This window comes from Manis pentadactyla, chromosome 4 (assembly GCF_030020395.1).
Source record: "Manis pentadactyla isolate mManPen7 chromosome 4, mManPen7.hap1, whole genome shotgun sequence".
In the NCBI taxonomy this organism is placed as follows: Eukaryota; Metazoa; Chordata; class Mammalia; order Pholidota; family Manidae; genus Manis; species Manis pentadactyla.
This window is the reverse complement of record NC_080022.1, coordinates 181,444,110-181,467,828: the sequence shown is the minus strand read 5'-3', so window position 1 is coordinate 181,467,828 and position 23,719 is coordinate 181,444,110. Positions and strand designations below refer to the sequence as shown.

Sequence of the window (23,719 nt, the reverse complement as noted above, 5' to 3'; positions counted from 1 at the left end):
AGCTCTTAGACGATGCTCGGCCTTAGGGTCCCTGACCTTTTGGTGATCTGTGATCTTTGGAATTCATGCACAATGAAGCTGGTATGCAGACGTAAAGCAAAAATTGAAAGTAGTGTTTCCATCATAAAAATCATGGCTTTTAAGGGCTAGTGTGAGGTCTGTAAGTATAATTTCTCACCAGAAGTTAAATAGAGACTTTTCCTTTCTCCACCCATACCTCCTTTAAATCAAATCTCTCACACTGCAATGATCTTTAGAGAGAAAAAAAAAAATCAATCTGCATTAGATGGAACTGCAAAGATGGAAATTTAGCTCTGCAGAAATGTTGGGAAAGAAAGGACTCTAGATAGAAAGTCTTGGATTTTCATAATCTTTATTTCTAAATGGAAACTTTTTATGAGTGGGAAATCAGACAAATGTGTTAAAGGGATAAATGTAGAGATGCTGGCAATCAGGGTCTCAAATGAAGAAATAAAAGATGGTTACAGAGAGGAGAGAAAAATTGGGGTTTCTTTTCACCCAGTTGTTTATCTTTAAACTGGTTAGATACAAAAGACAATGAAAGTGGTCCTAATGTTCCTTGAATCCTAAATCTCCTACACCTTCTGAGGGAGGCCTGAGGGACACCAAGAATGCCTCAATTTCTGGTGTTAATCTTATTATGGAACAGGACAACTGTATTTTAATTGATAATTACAAGTCTCTTTTAATTGTTAATTCTAATTGTTATTTTAAACTTCTCTGAGTTTCTTGCTACAAAGTCACATGGAACACATAATATTTTGACCTGATATAGGACTGATGGTTCTTTAATTAAATTTTTATATATTTTTTAAATATCTTGGAAGCAATTTTCCTTAAAATCCCCAAAGTTATAACCCAGTAGTTGGCCAATGAAACAGTTTGTGAAATAATTTGTTTCTACCTAGTTTTAAACCTTCATCCTTTTTTTTTTACCATCTGCTTTGTCTGGTAAACAGGGTAGCCTAGCATTTTAATGATAGCATCAGTGATAAGATAATACCTGGTGTCTTAGTTCAATGTCGGTTCGAAAGTCCTTAAATTGGAGCTTTATCGTATCTTGGACTTAAACATTGCTTTTCATGGAAGGCTGTAAGGAGAAATAGAAGTCACTTTAAGAAAATGACAAGAGGTGGATTATCAAAAGGAACTTATGGGGTGTCCCTAGTTCTCCAGAAAGGGGATTCTCTTCTTTACCTTTTAATTATCTCATCTTCTTTCTTTCTTTTTTATTGCTGCGAGTCACTTGATTCATTAAAAAGTCATGAATACTTTTGCATTTTCTGAAAATAGTAGTTGCAGAAGAGCACTTTCTAACAGAAGAGACATTACTCATTTTCTCAGGGGAAAAATAGCAACCACTCATTAAACCATGACATCAAATCTAGGCTGTCAATGGGATTATTGAAAGCCAAACGATGCTTCTCAGTAATTCCTATTTCTATTATTACTGCAATTATTTTTCATTCACAGCTGAATGATAATAGTGAAATATGTCTGGAATCCTACATGACAAAAGAAAAAAGTAATAAAACCTCGGTAACAGCAGTTTTAAGAGCATGGGCCCTTCATTAGAGTGCATTCTCATGAGTAACCAGGCAAAACCTACGTGAACCTAAAAAATAAAACCACCATACATTTTACCAGCCAAATGGATATATTTGGGAATAGTAAAGAACGGCAATTCACACATGCGCACTATGGCGAAACCACAGGCAAATCCAGCAAAGGAGAGGAAGGTTCTTTTATGGAGAAGGAGAAAGTTGGGAGGGGTGGTTCTGAACAAAAGTTCATTGGAGATGAGTAAGAATTCAGGGTGATGATGGCCTCTCATGGGCTGAGTTTCAGGGTAATCAGTCTCTTATAGGAGATGTATCTACATTTTCCCTACTGGGGCATGTGCTTATATTGAGTGTTCCTCTCTTGGGTTCGGCAACAGACATCAAGTGGTGTAACTGCCCCTTGGAAGGCTTCCGATTGCTTCTGCGAGGTTTCTCTTTATTGATTTCACACCTTAACTATATCATATCAAATGAGAACCATGTTCCCAAACATATGTTCCATTAAGATGCAAAAAAAAAAGGCCTCTGTTTAACTTCTGAATTTGGATTATTAGGGTGAAAGAGGTAAATAGAATCCTTAGAAGTAGATGTTTCCACCCAGGGATAGAAATGATTCAAAAGAAAGATACAGGTAGCTTTTTAAGACCACCGTGGTGGGAACATCTTCATTTGTCTCCTTTTTTGTTTGCTCTCCAAAGGACTGTCTGAAATTTCCTTCTGATAGGAGTAGCCTTCTTCCTTTAACATTTAAATTTGTGTTTGAAGTTCCTTACGTATTTGACAGTATGATATATTTGAAATAAATTAAAATGAAAATGTGAAAACTTCTTTCACATATTTGTGAGAATTGCTCTATCACTTCATTTGTGGACTGTATATTCAACAGCTAAGTATCGTGACATCTGTAATTGAGGGTCCAGTGTGCCTCGGTTGAGCCTGTGTACAACAGTGGGATTGTTCAGGCAGATTTTCCCTCCTAACCCTCATTATGGGGATTCAGATGCTGTGATCGGTAGCATCCCTCTTCGTCCCTGCTCTGATTCCTGCTCGGGGTGGGGCTGTGTCCCGAAAGCCTGCCTAACTCTGACTCATCATTTCTCGCTGGAATTATCCTCTGTACACATATTTCCAGAGAGTGGTTGGGGTTTCTTGCTTCTGCCCAGAGAGCTGTTTGCTAGAACCATGACTGCCCACCCCCCCATATCACTAAATATAAAGTAGTGCTATTTGCTAAAGGGAAGCCATGCATGTGAATAATCACCAGTCACCTGGTCACAGGGCAGGGGGGCAGCCTCAGAAGCTTTCTCTAACACCCTTAGGCAGCCACCATGTATCAGTTAGACTTGGCATATGGAAAGAAACATAGTTTTCGTCCTAGTTTAAAGACCCCTGGTGCTGTATCCTACCCCCAGATTCCTGTCCTTGTCATTGAAAGGCCTGAAATACACCCACACCTTCCACTTCCATGATTTTTGACTGCAGGGAACCCCTGTGGGGAACCGTCCCCCCAATATTCTTTCATTCCTGGACCTGCTTATTCCAAAGTTACTTTCCTTTCTGTACGAACATATAGCTGAGGGCTTTTGTGTGAAGTATACTGAAGCCCCTACTAGTATGGATGATGTAGATAATATATCATTGGTCATTACTTAAGTTTTTCAGAAACCCAAGCCCATTGCCTTGTGGAATACTCAATTTCTGAGCAATCTGCCTTTTGTGAGAGTTAGGCAAAGGTTTGGTGTGGTCATTGCTCAGGTCCCCAGTGACTACCTGAAACTGAGTATCGGATGAAATGTTACTCCCAAGTCCTGCTCTGCTGGTGGACAGGAGGTGCTACATGTAAGAACCCACCTTCTCTGCATTGGCTCACACCTGCCAGGCACCAGCTGAGCAAAGCTGGACAGAGTGAAAACTGATGTTGTCAGGCGTTCAGAATTGCTATATTAATCCTATAAAGTGCCGATGTCTAGGCTATAATTGAAATAATGAATTTTTTGGAGACTGGTATGAGACTTGACATTTGTCACGAACAAGCTTTTTCATGATATTATGGCCTATTGAAATAATGTTGAATCTTGACTTCCATATGTATTATTCCTGACTTCATTATATGCAAGAGGCAGGAAGGCATCATGATTGATGACACAGACTCTGGCACCAGATGATCTGGACTCATAGCTCTGATCCAAAAGTATTAGCTGTGTGACTTCAGATGAGCTATTTAGCTTCTCTGTTCCTCAGTATCCCCTTCAATTGTTATGGTGATAATGTTTTGTGAAGACTAGACAGTGGGAAAAAAAAGCAAAGAACATAGTTAAGTGCTGAATACGTAGAAGAATTCTTACTATTAATTAGCTACCTATACAACAATGTAACTTATTTAAAATTTAATAAATGTGCTTTTTCTGAAGGTCTTTTTAAATTAATTTTGTCAAAAAAAACCTTTTAAAATGACCTACAGGACAGAATTTGCATTGACTACTACATGTAGACCCTTTTACTTGGATGTTTCTGGTTGACACTCCTGAAAGTTTTCCAGATACAAATTTGCCTAATAATACTCTCCTGTATAAATGTCTCCACCTTATGAATCATGCTAGCATGGAAAACTACAAATATTTTGCTGAATAAAACTGCTCTGTGTATATTTCACCTGATGTACATTTTTATTTCATTAAAACGTAAAAGAAAGTTTCTTCATGTGATTTATTCTTTGGGACCCACATTAACCTCTAGTGTTGATTACACATTTTCTGTCTATGAGGCATTTGTTTGACAGTGTGTTCCAGAATGTCTGATTCTAGACACAGACCTTCTGATTCTAGTCTGCTTTTATCAGAAATTATCCAATCTCTGTCTTTGAAGTCAATATAGATCTCACTTGTCTCTTGGTTTTCGTGAGTGTAAGGATTTCTGACATTTGCCTTGAGATCATTTCTTTCTGTTATAGTTACCTAGTTCCAGATATTCTAGAAGTCATTGATAGAAATAATTATTCAGTTTCTATTTTCTAACTGGAATATGAGCTCCGAAAGGGGACAAATTTGCCTCCATTTGAGAACTGATATAAGTTATGCTTGCATGCAAGTAGGAAATTCCTGGAAAATATGTAAGAAACTAAGGGATTGCTTCTTTGGAATAGGGGCAGGGATTAAGAGTAACTTTTGTGCTATTGGAAGATTTTACTCAGTTTATGTATGATTATAATAGAATCATAAACATTTATAATCTAGATTCTCCAGTCACTCTGGTCTTTAAGGACTCTGACAATGTTCTTCCACAGTTTTGTGAATTTTTCTAGTTGTCTTTGGTTACGTCTCACTCCTACTGTGTTGTAAACCCTTTTTAATCTTGAGAGAGAAAACTCAGCATTGCCACACTGATTTCTGTCGTTCCCATGCTACCCACCATTGCTGGGATTGGTTACTGCATGATAAGGGTTTCTTTCTTCATCCGGACTCTTTGGGAATCTATATTTCTCTGTGTATCTCTTCAAGTATTGCTCATTTATTCAGGCTCTGAATCTGGAAGTCTACCCATATTTTCACAAAGCTTTCCAAATTGACTTTTCTAAAGCTTGCATTACTCATTCGGATGTGTTTCTTGCAGCTCTAGACCTCATATGGTTTAACCAAAATGCCACTTAATTTGGGCACAGTGGAGCTTCCAGCTGGCGACAGTCAGAAAATAGCAGTTTCTACTTAGAAGAGAACCTGGCAGCTCAGGAATCCCAGAGTAGCAATCCTCTTTCTAAAAATGGTTCTGATACTCCATTTAAAACATACAGTATATTTTTATTTAGAAAATATTTATTTAGTTGTCAGACACACTTCAACTAATCACTACTCTTTAAAAGGGCTGGAATCTGGTTACACCCTCAGACATCAGAGCCCTGGGTTTTTCATAAACTGGATATAATGAACTATAGTTGAAGAACCCTTTCTAGTTTTTCCATGTGGAATTTTCTTGTCACCTACTGTATACACAACACAAATACCTAAATCTTTTGCATCTGCTGAGGTCCTGTTCTTGCCTTGTCTGCAGCCCCTTATCTTGCCTGGTAAACAGAGACACGCCTTCGATAAGGGGAAGTAGAGAAGATCAAGGGGTCTCAGTGACTCAACTTAATCTCCTTATGTACCCAGTCTGCGAGATTTCAGCAACTACAGAGTCAGACATCTCTTAATGGAGGAAATTAAAGCCCTGATAAGATAAGTGAGAGGAGGTGGTAACTGATTAGCTGTAAGGGCCTCGGGAACAGACTGACCATGAGAAAAATCAATGGACTTTTTTTTTTTTTTTCCTGTTTCTGAAGCACGTGGCATCCAAGAGGCAGTGTTCGAATCAAAGCTGAATCGATAGCCTAGGAAGCGAGAGCTAGGTTAAGGGGAATCCATAATTGTCCAAGCAAAGCCAAACTATGACCTTGCTAATTTTCCTTTTTCTTCTTTGCTCTGTCTTCTTTCCTCCTCTCCTGGGTGTTAACTTCATCTTAGAAATTATGTCTTCCAGAATAATTGTACCTATAATTACTATACTATATACACGCGTATTATTCTCTGTAGTATTATATAGCCACACACACACACGCACACACACACACACACACACACTTCTTCTCATCACTTGATGAGAAGGACATACAGAAATTCTTGTGTCCTTTGAGAATTTATTTTACTTGATGGTCTCCAAGGGTTCCTAATTCATGTGTATGTTCCAAAAACTGAATTTCCCTTCTGCTCTCCTGCCGTCCGATGCCCCTCACCCACTGCTCTTCACCCTCCCCTACAAGCCCTCTGTTCTGCCAGTATGTGTGTTCACATACGGTTACCCATGCCACAGTCAGTGCAGGATTCTGCAAATGCAATACACTTTTGAAACATTTATGACCTCCTGACATTTCTGGACACTTTTGGGCAAATAATAAAGATGAAAATCCCAGAGCTTGTGCGGTCACTAAATCCTATGGGATAAATCGCCCAGTCTTCCTTATCCACAATCTCCTCCAGCATATCCCCTCACACATATCAGCTACCTTACACAAAATTTCTGCACACCTTACACCTACAATGGAATAAGGAGGAGCAATGTACTTACTTATGCTTATATGAGAGCATGGAAGTAAAATATAAATTTGGTTTTCATGAAAAATGAAGAACCTTAAGGATTTAGGTCTGGGAAGGACTTAGTTTATAGTGCATCTAACCTAATCCTTTGATTCAGGTCAATGGGATTATCATTTTGCATGTGGCACATTTATATGCTGAACAATGTTGTTATTATTTTGTAATTCCCAGGGAAAAAGTGAGTTTACCCATCTCAGCAGAGAAATCTATATTATTTATGTTTGTTTGTTATTGCCAAAGATTTGTTAACATATTGTGTATGCCGGTGCAATGGGTTAGTCTAGGTAAAAGTTTCTGAAGAAGGGGCGCTTGGACGTTTGCAAAACTTGGTTTCCGTGATGCTCCAGTTATGCTCACACACTGAGATGATGTGAAACTGGCTGGTGGAAGAAATGCTGTCTAGATCCTTTCTTAGCTCGGCCCTTCTCAGAGTAGGACTAATCTGTTTTAATCCCTGGGAAATGCTTCGTCCCTCTTTTGTGTTTCAAAAAAATAGTAAATTGACTGAAGCTGTTGGTAATGAAACTTGTAATCTAGTTTATCTAGTTTATTCTGCCTGTATTGACTACTTTGAAGTATTATATAACTCTCTGGCGATCTGGAAAAGGGAAACAAAGAGAAATGTTGGCTAGCCAATGTTAATATTTGCTCAAAACAGTGAATCATAAAATCTGGGATTTCCTCTTTGGGCTGCTGCTTACTGGCATGTTGTCTGCGTCTCAGTGTAATTTGCTGTCCTAACCCTGGTTTAGAACGTGGAAGGAGGCCTTGTTCAGGTTGGCGGGAGACCCCTGTTTGTCTTGATATTCCTGTTGGGGAGGTCACTTTGGTTGCGGCTGGAGGAGTAAGTAATGCCATGAGTGGTTGCCTGGTAAGGCCACTTGTTTTTCTTCTTCTTCTGTCTCACTGACATGTGTCCACATACTGGCTCATCTGCAATTCTTCTACGAAACGGTTGTCTGCCTTTTCTCATACATCTAAGTCGGAAGAAAGTTCAGAAAGTGACCTTCAATTCAAAACGGCTCAGGCGCTAACAGAATCAAGCCTAGAATAATCTACCATGTAAAAATAAACAACAATTCATCATTTCCTTTCCTACAGGTAAAATACGAGTTCTGCTTCCTTGGACTTAACCTTTTATGATGCCAAGAGTTCTTTGGTTTCTAGAGATGACGATGTATTATCTTGCCATCTGCTTATAAGACAAACCTGTTGGCAAGGCAAGCCACAGACAGATAGCTGGGCCACACTTCTCCTCTCTGACAATGCCACACAGGTGATCGAGGAAGGAACCGAGTGCGGTGGACGAGGGCATGGGCAATGGAGTCAGGCTGATCTGAACTCTAGTCTGGGCTTTGCAACTGAACTAATGTTTCCTTTCGGGCAACTCTCCTCTCCTGTACACTGAGGATAAAAGACAAGCCTGTCTCATAAGCGAATGGAATGTGATAAGTCAGGCACCTACGCAAAAGACCTGACACAGAGAAAATGAATCACACACATTTGTGATTGTTACCATATAGTTAAAAGTCCGTGTGCTGCTGTGGAAAACAGTGTGGCAGTTCCTCACAAATTTTAAATGTGGAATTACCATGTGAGCTAGTATTTCCACCTCTAGATACGTGCTGAAAAGAAACGGTGGCAGGTTTCAAATAGATATTTGTATACATAGTCATAGCCTCATTATTCACAGCAACCAAGAAGCAGAAATAACCCAGATGTCCATCAAGGGATGAATAGATAAACCAAAAGTAGTACATACATGCAATGTAATATTATTCAGCCTCAAGAAGGAATGCAATTCTGACATATGTGACAACATGAACGAACTTTGAAGACGTTATGCTAAGTGAAACAAGGCTGGAATAAAAGGGCAAATATCGTGTGTAGTAGAAGTCAGAGAGTCAGAAGGTGGAGTGGGGGTTTCCAGGGTCTGGAGGGAGGAGAAATGGGGAGTTAGTGTTTAATGGGTGTAGAGTTTCTGTTTGGAAAAATGAAAAAATTATAGAGATGGTTGGTAGGAAATATAACAATGTGAATGTACTTAAGGCCACTGAACTGTCCACTAAAAACAGATTAAATGGTACATTTTATGTTATATATATTTTATCACGATAAAAAATTATTCTCAACAGTCCATTTGCTAGTCATCTGTAGCCAAAAAAAAAAAAACCCCTTATTCTTCTAACTTAAAAGGGGTCTTTGCATATCCCATACTCTTCATTGTGATTATGGTGATGAAGTGCTTGATTACTAACTTTTTGAAATTTCTCCTTTGCAGAGCTTGCAGGAATACCTTCTTGGGGGCGTGGGTGGGGAGGGACGGTGCGTTCAGGTCTGCTGGGGCTGCCTTCACAGTACACCAAGGCTGGGCAGCGTAAACAACAGAAATGCACGTTCTCACGGCTCTGGAGGCTGGAAGCCCAGGATCAGGGTTGGCTTCTCCTGCGGGCCGGAAGGGAAGCAGATGCCTCTGGCCGCGCTCCTCGCTTGCAGACGGCCGCCTTGCTGCTCCCGCCTCACCTGGGTGCCCCTCCGTGTGCGCACGTCTGCACTTTCTCTCCAGGTGTCTGAGCTCTTCCTCCTAAAAGGACACCGGTCAAACTGGATCAGGGCCCACTTTTACGGCCGCATTTTAACTTAACCACTTATTTGCAGGTCCTCTCTCCAAGCGAGGTCACACTCTAAAGCTGAGGTTAGGGTTTCCACGTCTGAATTTTTGGGCAGGGCACGCAGTTCAGTCCAGAGCAGGCAGCAGTAAAAGGCACAGACATTTTGCTATGACTTGTGCTTAAGAACAATCTAATTACTCAGTTCTGTACATTGACTCGTTGATTTTTTCAAAAAGAGTGTTTGAGAGTCTACTGTGTCCCAGGCATTCTTCTGATTGCTCAGACCATGGTGGTGAACAAGGCGAACTATGACTATGGTAGTGAGGAAGGAACATGCAACCAACCAACAAATCAATGAATACAAAATATAATTCTATGTGGTGATCATTGGTATGAGAACAGCTAATGAAGGGTCATGTGATCATCATGGGCTGGCACGAGGGTGATAATTAGATAATGCCATCTAGTAAGATCCCTCTGATAGAGTGATATGTTAGCAGACCTAAAAGAAATGAGGGTTCTCATTTGCAAATATCTAAAGGAAGAAAACTCCAGAGTTGAGGAACAGCAAGGCGAAAGTCCCTCAGGAAGGACAAAGCTTGACATATTCAAAGAATGTCAGGAAGACCATGTGGCTGAAAAAGTCATCAAGAGGGAAGGTGCTTAGAGGGGAGGTGGCAGAGCTCAGCGGGGGTCAGATTGGGTAAAGTGTTGAAGGATGTGAGATAGATCTAATGTGGATTTTATTATAAATGCCATGGAAGAAATTTAGATCTTAGTCTAAATACAATGAAAGGCATTGGAGGGCATTATAGAGGAGACAAATAATCTGTTTTATATTTTTAGTAGATCACCTAACTGGATTTCTGAACATGCGTGACTGGTAACAAAAGTCAAATGCCCTTATGTATTATTCCCACCATCTCTTTAAAATGTATTCAACGGGGATCATCTTGCCTTGGTGATGTATGAAAACTGGCAGGCCACCACATTTCTGCTCCCTCTTTCATCATAAACAGCTTGATAATGACTCGAAATGGCAAACAGAGTTTAAGTTCAGGAGAGTGTCCAGCCCTGTGTAACAATCCAAATCTTGAAATTGACGTAGTGTTCATTTCTCTCCTTTCTCCCAGTCAGGCTGGACCTCTGTGGGATGCCTGCGTGCACTGGAAAGGGGTGGCTTTGACCTCTCTCCCCACCCAGCAGGGCCTCTCTGCACTCCCCTTGCAGGCGGGGGTGAGACCTGGCTGTGTTCCTCAGAGACAGTGTTGTGGGCCCAGGTTTCCTGTATTTCCTTGGACCTGGGTTCTTTCTGTCTCTTTAAAATTGACCACTAAACAGTTTTGCTAGGCTGCTGAGCATTCCAGGCCTTTCTATTGCAAGTTCCTTGTCTGCCTGGAAGCTCTATGGGACAGGAGGCAAAAAACTATTCCTTTACCTAGCATCTTCCCAAATCCTCTTCCTGCCGGGCTCTTTCTGGTTAAGAATGGCTGGGAGAAGTCAATACGCTTCCAACCAGTTGTTGGGGATTTTTTTTGAAAACCAGCATGGGAGGATTTGCTGGACACATGCTTTGGTACCTGATATTGATGTTTTGGTGAAACTAGGGCAAGGAGAGCATTTCTTATACTGTGTTCATGACTCCAGCCACTGTGTAAAGAATGCATTGCTTAGGAAAAAGGGAAGAGTGAGACTGGGTGAGCAATAGTAGTCCCAGGGAGACTCAGTGACTGCTTTGAAGGAAGGTGGTGATGACTAGGGTGTTTTGAAGATAGAACTTCAAAAACTGAACTATTGATTTGGCTATTGGAGGTAGTGAGGGATAAAGGTAGACTTAGAATGTTTGGCCCAAACCCATGAACAAAGAGAGATGCCATTCTCTCAGATACATGAGACTGAAGATTATTGCATCTAGGGTATAGATGGGGTATGTGAAAAGGAAGATTTATGAACGAGTTGTTCTATATATTTTAAGTTTTAGAGTTGGATTTATGAGTTTAGAGTTCAGGGAGGGTTCAGGACTCAAGCTATGAATTTCAAACTTATCAGCAGATGGAGGATTTTAAACCCACCAGATTGGATGAGATTCCTTACGGAACAAAGTATATGTCATGAAGAGTAGGTTTTCTATGACTGAGTCCTTTTGGATTCTGAAGTTTAGAGTTGGGTACGAGGTAGAGCAGTGAGGGACACAGAATGAGGTGGTGTGTTCAAGGGGGTGCATGGCGTTACAGGGAAGTGTGGCACACGGAAGCTGCCCTAGTAGCCACATGGTTGGTTTCTGGATTTGGCAATAAGGAGTCGGTGATCTTGACAAGAATAGTTTCTCTGGAGTGGTGGAAGCCAAAGGGTGCTGGGAGTGGCCTGAAGAGTTGAGAGAGAGAGAGAGAGAGAAAGAAAAGGAGAGGAAGAGACGGAGATCATGATGTACACGGTGTGCTTGGTTGCAAGTTTTCTGACTTTTTCTCTCTATTTTCATCAATACTCCTGATAAAAATGTTAAATAAGAAAGGTCCAAAATATGACTCCACGGTCTGTTTGAGACTGTGCCCCTGGGTGGCAGGAAATGGAGTTTCATTGTATTATCAATTCTTCGGTATCAATACTTTCACAATACTTAGTGAAAACAAGAAGTATGGAGAAAGAAACTTGGCAAAATGATTTCAAGTCATTACTGAAGTAGGAGTATTTTTTTTTGTTCTTTTCCTTAAAAAAAAAAAAATTAGTAGTGCTACACACCTATGAGAATAGTGAAAATCCAAAACACTGACACAACCGAAACCTGTTGAGGATGTGGGGCAGATGGGACTCTCGTTCATTGCTGGTGGGAATGCAAAATGCTGCAGCCACTTTGGGAGGCAGTTTCAAAGATTCTTGCAAGACGGAGCACATTCTTACCATATGATCCAGTAACTGCCCTCCTTGATCTGTACCCAAATGAGTTGAAAACATGTCCAAGAAAAAAATCTGCCTGTGGATGTTTATAGCAACTTTATTAATAATTTCCAAAGCTTCAGTAGATGAATGGATACACTACGGAACATCTAGACAGTTGGATATTATTCAGTGCTGAAAGGAAATGAGTTATCAAGTCATGCAAACACATGGTCAAAATATAAGTGCATAATACTAAGTGAAAGAAGTCAGTCTGAAAAGGCTACATACTATATGATTCTAACTGTATAGTATTCTGTGAAAAGTAAAACTTTGGAAGCAATGAAAAAGACCCGTGGTTGCCGGGGGTTATGGAGGAGGGAGGGATCAATAGGCAGGACACTGAGGCTGTTCTGTATGATATTCTAATGGTGGATACATGTCATTATACGTTGATTAAAACCCATAGAAGGCACAACACCAAGAGTGAGCCCTAATGTAAACTATGGACTATGGGTGATGACAATGTATCAGGGTAGGCTCATTGGCTGTAACAAATGTACCACTGTGGTGTGAGATGTTTGTAGTAGAGGAGGCCATGTGTTGGGGGTGGCGGTAGTGGGGGTCAATGGAAACTCTGTACTTGCCTTTCAGTTTTGTTGTGGACCCTAAAACTGCTCTAAAAAATAGTTTATTAAAAATAATTAGTATTTAAATAATAACTGGGTTTAGCAGATATTGAGATTTCTGAAATTTAATTCCATTCATTTTGGCACTGTCGGATTTTCAAGGTGAAAGGCCCGTGCTCCATTCCAATAATTTCATTAAAGTGATTCATTTCTTTTAACTTAAATTCAATGACTCAAATATATATTAAACCCTAGTGCAGAAAACCTTTTCCTTTTTAAAGAGCTTTCTCCATCATCCAACAGTGACCCAATTGCCACAGTTAATTACTTAGACACGGTGCGTCTGCAGTTATTAGAAATGACAGTGATGGGGAATCTTTTGAACTGTGGAAAGAACATTAAGCAGAAACATACAGAAGCTAAATGAATGATTGTGTAAAGGTACAAAAAAGGACAACAATTTGCATAAAAATAAATATAATCATTGATAATAGGAGTGATGAGATCTTTTTTTTTCCTTCTCTGTCCCCAGACAATTGAATTTGTTATGTGGAATTTTTATAATGGATTTTTTTTCAGTGACAGGTCTTGTTCCGTTGCACTTAGTTTATTTTGTTTCCATTAGAAAGTAGTTTTAGTCATTTTCTGGTTAGAAAGAAGTGCATCGCTGTGAAAAATGTGAAATATCTATATGTTTTTTCACTGTACTAGGCACCCATTCCCTCTTTTGGCTTCTTTGTGGTACCTCAGACATCTCCTTTAAGATAAACTGTTTACTAACTAATCCTGTTTATTTCTACAGAACAGAGAAGCTATGATGTAAAACTTGTGTGCAGTGACTCAAAGATTGGCTTAAGCATTGTATCCAAGTATTTAGAGCCGGTTGCATGGCATGTTTTCTTTCTGGGAATGGAGTATATATCCAAAGTGCTTTGGGGAAATCCACTTTTGAAAGGAGAAAGAAAAGGATTATGCAGATGAAAATTTAAGTCCTTTGTGTGTTATCTAGATCCCTGTAGTGCTTTTCCCATCCCCCTCTCTCAGAATTGCACACTTCTGTTTCCTTCATTTTCTCTGCTCTAACTATGTGAAGAAGATTTACTTTCCTCAATCATGTTTCATGTCTTCTCCTTAAGCCCTAGATGCTGTTCCAGGTGCCGGGAAGACTCCCCAGCCAGCTGTTGCGTTGATGAGCATTTACTCAACGTTCAGTCTTCAGGTAAAAACCAACCTTTTCAGTAAGTTTTTCCAGAGGCATTAGAGTCAATTAATTATCTGTCATTTTTAATATCTGTCTTTAGATTTAAGCTCTCTGTGGGCTGGTATTCTGTTGTTTTGTGTGGCGCTGCATTCCAAGTGCTTTGCATAATGCCTGGTATATAGTAGGTGCTCAAAAATATTTGTTGTGTGAATAGCCAGCAACACTCAGAAATGCTCCCTAGAGAGACCACAGCAGGAGAATTGATCTGATCACCATTGTATCCCCTTGTTTATGTACAGGATTCTTTTTTAAGCTGTACTCAGTCACACATGCATTGATAATTAATTTTCTTAGCACTTGCTGTTTGAAATCAAGAGGCGAACTTACACTTAACCGAAGTTCCTCTTTTAAAAAGTTGTTTTCCCGCTAGAATCATCTCCATGAATTGTCCATTGCTGAATCTAATAAAAATAATTTATCTGTTTTGGAGTTCAGCTTATAAAATTTCTTGGAATCCAACAGATTTTAGCTATTTCTTGAATAGTACAGATGTCTTGCTTAAAAAAAAAAATTACAACACCATATGTTCTCTGTTCCCATGAGTAGATTTCAGGGAAGTTTTAATAGTTAAGGTTGGTTTTTTCTTTCTTTTGAAACCTAGCATGTGGATTTAGTGCTTATTAAAGTGAGAGACTGAGTATAGTGGTTTGATTTAGGATTAGAAAAAGGAGCTAGACTAAAAGCTTAGTTCCGGGGCTATGCCAGGAGCCCTCCCTTGAACAACCCTCCTACTTACTGCAGATTGCTGAGATAGCCCTTGGATGTAATGTTGTCCATCTTTTACCATTTAGTCACTTGGACACATGGAAGCTCAGACCATTAGTCCCCTTCAGGAAGGTTGTGCTCAAATGCTATGCCGAATATGGGCCTATTGAAAGATGGATATGTTTACTATTTAATTTCTTCATTCTCTCTCCATGACACAACGCCTCTGAAACTACCAACCACGAGCCTTTAATTTTTAAAAATCCACACTGTGTGGCAGAGTACACCCACCTATTACACACATAAACTGAGTAGCCACAGACATGCCGTTGTACAAACAAACCAATGTGTGAAGTCTGACACTGCTCAGCCACTCCGTGCAGCTAAGACAGTATCCTCTGGAAAATGCTCAAAGGGAGTCTCTGTTAAGGGAAATAGTAAACTAATTATTTTTCATGACATGAGCAGTTATTAGCCAGAGATAAAATATGTTCCCATGGCTTAAAAAAATGTATTCAGAGAGAACACTAAAAATAATATTTGATACCTGATCTTCTGATACCATTGGGCAAAACCATCTAAGGATGCAGTATCTCAACAAGACTTGGCAGAGGCCATGGCTGTGCAGCTACAGTGACAACCTGGTCTGTGGGATGTGCTTAACTCCTTGCCTTTGCGTGACTGAAGGATGGTGAAGGTTCGGAAGAACCCAGTACCAGAATCACACAATGCATCATTCCAAACCAGGGGTTGGCAAGCTGGGTGCCTGGGGGCAAATCTGGCCTTTCCTGTGTTTATAAATCATTTTATTAGACCATCACCTTACTCCTGCACTTAGGAATTGTCTAAGGCTATTTTTTGCACTGCAGTGGCAGCGTTTAGTAGTGACAGAGATGACATGGCCTCTAAAGCCAAAACTATTTTTTACGTGAACCTTTACAGAAAGAGTTTATTGACCTATGTTCTAAACCAAAAAGGGCCAATCTTTGAAACTGTGATCTCAGGTCATTGAATGCTAGTTTCCTTGTTATGGGAGTTAAAAAAAAAAAAGGTAGCTCACATAGGGTAGAGTGGGGATGAAGAAGACTTTTAAAATGTATGAAAGTGAGAAACATAGGTATGGAGATGGTGGTAATCATTCCAGAAGACTCCAAGACTTGTCCACAGATCATTTCTGGTATATAATAACCATCAACAAAGAGGCTAAGGATGGTTGGTATATTGCATAGGAATTGTGAGAAAAATGAGATAAAGTTAGTGAGTAAAGACAGCTGCTCACCACCCACCCTTTTGACTTAACTTTAGTCTTGGACTGAGACTGTTTACCAGCCAATCAGGATTCATCTTCATTACCATGCTAACAATTTGGGGGCCATTGCTTTTCAGAGTTATTGTAATTCCCTGCTACATTGTATCACAGGCATTTTGTCTTCTGGAACTTCACCACTTTAAGGACTGTCTAGGATTTACATAATAATCTAGGAGTCCTTTCTGTTTATATATGTATATATACATGTATATATTTTTGTATCTCTCTGTCTATACAAACTATTTTTCAATAGTCTGTTTTTACTAATCAATGATATATTTTATTGATCATTCATAAATATTCCTATATGAATATATTTTGGGTATCCAACATCTAAATTAATCCCCTTCATAATTTGTGTTAACTCACAAAAATCTATACGGCTTCATAGGAAATTTTTCTATATATAAGAGACACTCAGTTTTGTACTTACAATCCAAAAAGATATTCAACAGTATTTCTAATATCTTTAAATGGGTGGAAAGTCTTACTACTTAGTACTCATGAAGAATGATCAAAGATGGTAAAAATGAGGCTGCCACTTACTGATTATAGATAACCTAGTCTTCTCTAGTCTCAGTTTCCCCATATGTAAAATGGGAGTACCAACAGTAACTAACTCAGCTTTGGCATGGCAAATCAATGAAATAATTCAAATACCATGCTTGGAACATACCAAGCGAGCTATTTTTATTGTAATTATTAGGTGACTTTCACAACTCTCTAAAGTTCAGCTCTATGACAAGAAAAGAACATCAGGCCATTTGACACGTAATTGCATGTCCGTCTAAGTGGAACATTTCCCACCGAAAGTGAAAATAGCCCAGTCTGGCATTTCTCTGGGCTGGGAAGGGAAAAAACAATCGTTTGTCAAAGACACTATTTTATGAGGATTTAACTGGGCAATTTGAATCTGTGGCTTGGCCAAGGAAAGAGAGTATTGCATAACATCTCAAAGGGCAGTGACACCCACATTGCCATTGGTAGTATTTTAAAAATGGTAACATTATGCTACCACATACCTCTGAGAAAATGGTAAATATTTAAGGAAGAATAGGCTAAATTTCCCTAGGATATACATTTCTCTTTCTGAATGACCAGAAGCATGTTAACTGTTTCACAGTGCCATGTGGGAAATTATTTCTCTATAAAATTAAATGGCACACATTAACAAAACTGTGATTTTTTTTTTTTTCCCCCTGCTTCGGGTTTGAAGCCTCAGTGATCCTCTCAAATGCTTTTTTCCAATTTTGGATCAACTGGTTTTAAATAAAGATATCTTCCTTGTCAAAAGCAACATACCCAGTAATGTTCAATAATTAAAATGAGCATATTATCTTTCATATATTTAATAAATTATGTTAGCATGAGAAAAACATATATAACTTTTTGAAAAGATTCATTGCTATTTCTATTATTAGTGAAATGAATACAACTTGGGTCAAAATTGAATAAAACCTTATAATCATTCTAGTCAAGTTCAACTGAAGGTTGCTCATGGAAATGACATTTTAGGAGGATCTTAATTTACTGGAACGAGTTTCCCCAATGCTTTTGTTCTCATGATATTTAGTGTATGGTTAATTCATAGTGATCGGGCAATATAATGTTTTTAAATAATCTATCACACTCACATGTACCAGGATCTAATTCAAATGCATAAGACACTTCCTAAGAAAAAATCAAAAGATGTTTTGTACAGGCCACATCTGACTACATGTCAATTTTTATACTTATGCAACTATATCCAACAACATTGCTTAATTTTTACTGAGCACTTGAAGACTTATTTTTCCTTTTTCTTTTTAAAGCATAAGATAATGCTTTAAACATTCAAATATATAAGAAACTTTGGCTGTGTTCTTTCTGCCTCATTTAAAGGAGAAAGCTTCCTGTATGCTTTGAGAGAATTCTCTAAGCAGGTACCAGGAGATCAGTCAGTAATCACTGTAAAGTAAGATTGTGATATCCCCATTCATGAATCTCTTGCAATGTCCCAGTTAACTTTCAAAGTCAGTATATTTCTATTCTGTGCTATTTGTTCTTTGGCATTAAAACTCTTTATTGTCATTAAATGGAAATAGATAAGATTTATGTGGGACTTCTTCAAATCAGTTCACAGATTGTGGTTTACAGGTAATAGAAAGCAATGATTACACTGGTTTGACTGTTGATATTAAGAACATACATCTGTGTTATTGTAACAATAGGAAAACTTCACTGTCTATTGAAATATTTTTCTTTCTTTTGTGGGTGCAGTTGACCCTTGAACAACATAGGGGTTAGGGGTGCCAACTACCTGCACAATCAAATATCCTTGTATAACTTTTGACTACCCAAACACTTAACTACTAATATCTACTGTTCACTAGGACACTTACTGATAATATGAACAGCTGATTAACACATATTTTGTATGCTATATGTATTATATGCCATATTTTTTACAGTAAGCTAGAGAAAAGAAAGTGATATTTTCAAATTGTCACAAATTGTCAAAAACTTGTCCAATCTGTTTAGTGAAAAAAATACATATAAGTGGACCTGTGCAGTTCAAGCCAGTGTTGTTCAAGGGTCAACATTGACTAAGATGATAGAAGTCAGCAAAATTGTTATTTCTGGGAGAGTTTGAGAGAGAAGTTTTTGACTCAGAACATGTGGAAATTTGCTGTATATGATGGTCCTATTCTATATAGTCATGGTGGGTGGCAATTGTGCAGATTTATATATATGTAAATAGTCACTTATGATTTCTGCATCTTCCTGTATGTTTATTTTAACTTGATGAGTTGAAACGTGAGAAAAATGCTTTCATGTGCATTCAAATCACTTGAGGATCTTGCTAAAATGCAAATTATGTTTTTGTCTGCCTGAAATAGGCTTGAGATTCACATTATTAACCAATTCCAGGTCATGATGCTGTTACTTATCTTGGCCTGCCTTTTAAGTGACAAGGTCCTCAAATCTATTCCTCACTGTTCCAAATACTATTGCTCTACAACAAACTCCCCCAAACTTGGTGGTGTAAAATAACCATTTTATTATGCTAATAATTCAGTAGGTCAGCAACTGAAACAGGGCACAGCAGGGCACGACCTGTCTTTTTTTTTTACCTGAAACTCTAGCACATCTAAGGCCTCAGCCAGGAAGAGTCAAAGCCTGGGACTTGATGGCTAAGGACTGGAATGTCTGAATGTTTCTTCACTCACACACACATGGTTGGCTCCTGAGCTAGGAGGACATGAAAATTAGGATGACTCCCTGGAACATCTGTAGCCATCTACAGGGAAATTTTCATGGCCTTAGGTCTCTTACATGGAAGGCAGGACTCTAAACACTAGTGGTCTTTAAGAAGTCACAAACGTCCCCAGATTTGAGAGGAGACGTAGATTTAGCCTTTTAATGAGGTGACTATCATGAATGTATGTGGGATGATGTATTTCGGAAAATACAGTCTTCCACACCCACAGAACCTTAACATAAATTGCTTATTTGCTCAAAATCCTGAACTGCCTTTCCATTTCACTCTGAATAAATATCAAAACTTCTCCTAAAGTCTGTAGATCTCTACATGACTGGGCCCCCGGCTACTGCTACAAGCTCTTCTCCATTCCAGTGTCACTTATCAGAGAAGTATCCCTGACATATTCGATGTAAACTAGGCAGACCAATCTTCATCATCGGATTTGTTGGCTTGTTTCCTTCTTTGTGTGTTCATTGTCTACCACTTAGAGATAAATGTCATGGGAACAGAGACTTTTTTGTAATTGCTTGCTGTTGTATTTTTGGAGTGTAGAACCATGCTTAGCGCATAATAAGTACTCAATAAATACTCATTAAATGAATAAGTGGTGCTATCTTTTGGTAGCTATTTATCTTAAGGCAAATTAAAAAAAAAATAAGATTTCTACTTAAGGCAAATGAGTTCAAGATTCTGATGCCCCATTCTCCCAACAGATACTTTTCTCTCCCATCCTCTTGATGGATTTATATCAGAATTTTTTTTTTCATACTACATGTTTCTGACTCCAAAGCTTGCTAAAACTCAGATCCCTGGGCTTTACCCACAGAGTTTCTGATTCAGTAGCTCTGAGGTGAGCCTGAGACTTCATTTCTACAAGTTCCCAGGTAATGATGCTCATACCAACTATTTGTAATGTTAAAATTACATACATAGTCAAACTCCTCTAAATACTGACAGTGACATTGACCTTTGGGCATTTTTGCTGTTGTAATTGTTGTTCTTACCCGATCCCTGTATTGACTGTTTCTTTTGCTTTGGTCTTTGAGTTTCTTATTGGAAGTTTTCCTCAGCAGATGCCTGGTGAGCCTTGGGTGTATATTTGTATTTAGGATTGAGGCACTGAAGAGCATATTGAAAAGTCTGTGTGTTTGGCACTCTCCTCTTTGATGATTTGGTGCCGTCTTGAATGAGGTTCCCTCAGAGAAGCTTTAAGCAGGAGATTTCTATGAAAGTGATTTATTTAGCAATGGCCCACGTGAGATTGTTAGGTCAGTGGGATTAGCACGGTGGAGAAGGCGAAGAAGCCTAGTGAGGCAAAATCTCAGCAAAGTTTCCAGGCAAAATCCCAGCTCCATTCCAATCTTGCAGGGAATCGGTGGGGTGGAGGACATGAGTGGACTTTTCCTACTCCCTCTTCATAAGCGCCATCCAGGGGTGAAAGTAAGGCATTGCAATAATGACTCCCAGACCCTTGTGGCTCTCCCTGGCATGCAGGACAAAGAGGATCCAGTGGCAAGGACTGCCCTCATGAGAGATCCCAGCTCATGGAAGGGGAAACTCACCAAGGCTTGGGATGGATGCACTGAAATGGTTGAGGGAATCACAGCACCACAGGTGGTGGTGAGAGGTGCCACCGACACTGTCAGCTGCAGAGGTGCTGGAAGATTTCCTTTGGAGATCTGTAGATATGTTCTCTAGGTGACAGTGGGGTTGTGTTTCATAGGTGGCAGTGCAGGCTTCTCTTTAGTCACCTTCTCTTCTACTGTGTCCAGACTCCTAGAGTCTAGAGATGTACTAGTTCAATTTTTCGGCAGAATAAATCTCATCTTCTGCTGGGTGTTTGCTTATGTTTAGTGGTTTGAATCAGAATCAGCAGACCAAGAAGACAATGGTTTTGAGGAGATGAGAGAACAATGTCCCAATCTAGAGCATTCTGAAGGGATCAGGAAAAAAAGAAAAAGCACCTGGCATTAGTGACAGCCCTGGGGTAGATCATCTTTGACTTGCCCAATAGGGCCAAAGGCACATTACTTACATGAAACGAACTTAACAAAGGCTGGATCTAGTACGTGACGAAATCATAATCTGTGTCATGAACCCGGACCTGAACTTTTCCAGACATAGTCGCACCCATATTTTTTAAACCTGGGAATCTAGTTTCAGGGCCACAAAAGGTCAACTTGGGTGCCAAGAGCATTTAGAAACTCTACTGTGGGCTATGAAGAGGAAATCAGAAACCTGATCAATATTAGATATGTTGTTATTCTGGCCATATTAAAGATTGTAAACATGACTAGTTCATACTTAGTTTATTACTCAGATCCTTCTTTGCACAGTAGCACTCTGATTATCTTTGATGGTTTATTTTCTTAACTGAACACTTTTGGCTTCTTACATAAGTAACCCACTCTTCCTAATGTCTGAAAATTCTCTTAGTTGATGTTATTATTCCTTAATATAAATGAACAAAATGTCTTCAGGTAACACAATAGTTTACCATGCTTGAATTTGGACAAAAGATATTTACTAGGCAAATTTCTAGATGATAAAACTTGAAGAAAAAAATGTTTGCCAGACAAATTAACATTATTAATCCAACAGTTTGCTCTAGTAAAATGTATTGAAGATTTAAATCAGAGTTACCCACTATAAAACTTGGACAAGTTACTTGCCTATAAAATGGAAATAATAATATCTACCTCAAAATATTATTAAACAAGGCAATGTCTGGAAAGCATGAATTATAGTGCATAGTATGTTGTAAATGTTTAATAAAATTTCATTCTCTCCTTCCCACCCACCCTGACTTTATCCAGAGCACTTATTTCTAACCATCTCTATTCCCTCGTATAAGGTCCCTATGAAAAGTACTATACAAAATATTTAATTACCTCATAATTCTACAAGTAACTAAGTATGACTAAATATTACATAATATTTGAAAACTGCCTTTTCCTACTACTAATCCCAGAAACTGGAATAAATATAAAGCAATCAAAGCAACTAAAAGAATCCTTATAAGGTCTAAATATTATCTTCATTATTTTGTAAAATAATTATTAAAAATAAGGTAAATTTCCTTTTAAGAAATGAAATGTTTTGATTGCTCTTTTCCAGTCCTGTTTGCCCCTCTGTCCGTCCTGCCCTCCTGCGGCCACCTTTTTCCACAATCTCAGGAAATCCAGAGAGAACCAGGAAGGAGGGGGGATGGAGCCAAACCGCCCCTCTCAGAAACCACCCTCAATAGATGTGGGAAATCAAAGTAAAATAAAAACAAAGACTCCAGGATTCACAGCAAGTAGACACTCAGCAAGTCTAAGGGATTTCCATAGCATGAGAAAGAGAGATGGTCCAGTGGCCAAAATAACCAGTGTGTGATGGCGAGGGATAAAGGCAGGGGTAAGGGATTCTTGTCCTCAGAGAGCTGGTCAAATGAAGAGAAGCTATATTTAGGGATTAAGATGTTTGAGAGCGGAATTGCTAGTTGTCCGGATACATCACTACTATTTTTTCAAATTAATATTTTTGGTTGACTATACATGTATTAAAGGTTTTGTAGCACAATTTAAGACAATGCAATAGAACAATTATAGTACATAAAAATCATTGCTGCCAAAGTTTTACACCCTTTTTGTCCTTAAATTTTTTTTATCAGTTAGGGTTCTAACAGGAAACAGAGGACACATTCACATTAGGGAAGAAAAGTGGAGTTTATTTACAAAGGAACTAATTACAAAAGTGTGGCTAATTGTTGGGGGCCCACAAGACAAAAACCCAGGGCAAGCAGGGAAGGGCTGTTGCCAAAAATAGCCAGCAGGAGAGACAGTTATGTAGAATAGGATGTCTTTTAAGGGGCGTTAAGCCCTCTGACCTTCAGAAACATGGCCAGTTCAAGATGCTCTCTCAGAGGGAAAGATTCACAAATATAAATACCTTGGTCCTCTTTCCCTGTCTTTTGTGTTGCCTCCCCACTGACCAAACCTGACAGTAAGTCAGAGGAAGTGGGAAATTTTTAATGTCACCTTGTTAGTTCAGAAAGTCCCCAAGAACTCAGGGTGGTCTCAGACTCCATATTTTGCTAGGAGGACTTGTCAAACTCAGCAAGGCTGTTACACTCATGGTTATAGTTTATTACAGGGAAAGGATGCAGGTTGAAATCTGTAAAGGGAAGAGGTGCTTAGGGCAGGGGCCAGCAGGGGTCAGCACAAGCTTCCTGTTGTCCTCCCCCAGTGGAGTCACGTGGCTAGCACTTGTTTCTCCCAGCAGCAGTGCATGACGGTACACTCGGAATGTTGCCAACCAGAGACACTCACCACACCTTGGTGTTCAGAGTGTTGTTGAAAGTTGGTCATTGAGACAAAGCTGACTGCTTATGT

The 23,719-nt window shown here is 39.2% G+C and overlaps 1 long non-coding RNA gene across 1 annotated transcript in view; it reads left to right on the top strand.

Annotated features, from left to right (window-relative positions):
* The window catches only part of LOC130683713 (uncharacterized), a 59,534-nt gene extending 45,510 nt beyond the window's left edge, over window positions 1-14,024 (top strand). Inside the window, exon 3 of the long non-coding RNA XR_008997586.1 lies at window positions 13,961-14,024. This is a non-coding gene — a long non-coding RNA (uncharacterized LOC130683713). The remainder of the gene's footprint in view (window positions 1-13,960) is intronic.
* Window positions 14,025-23,719: the final 9,695 nt, after the last annotated feature.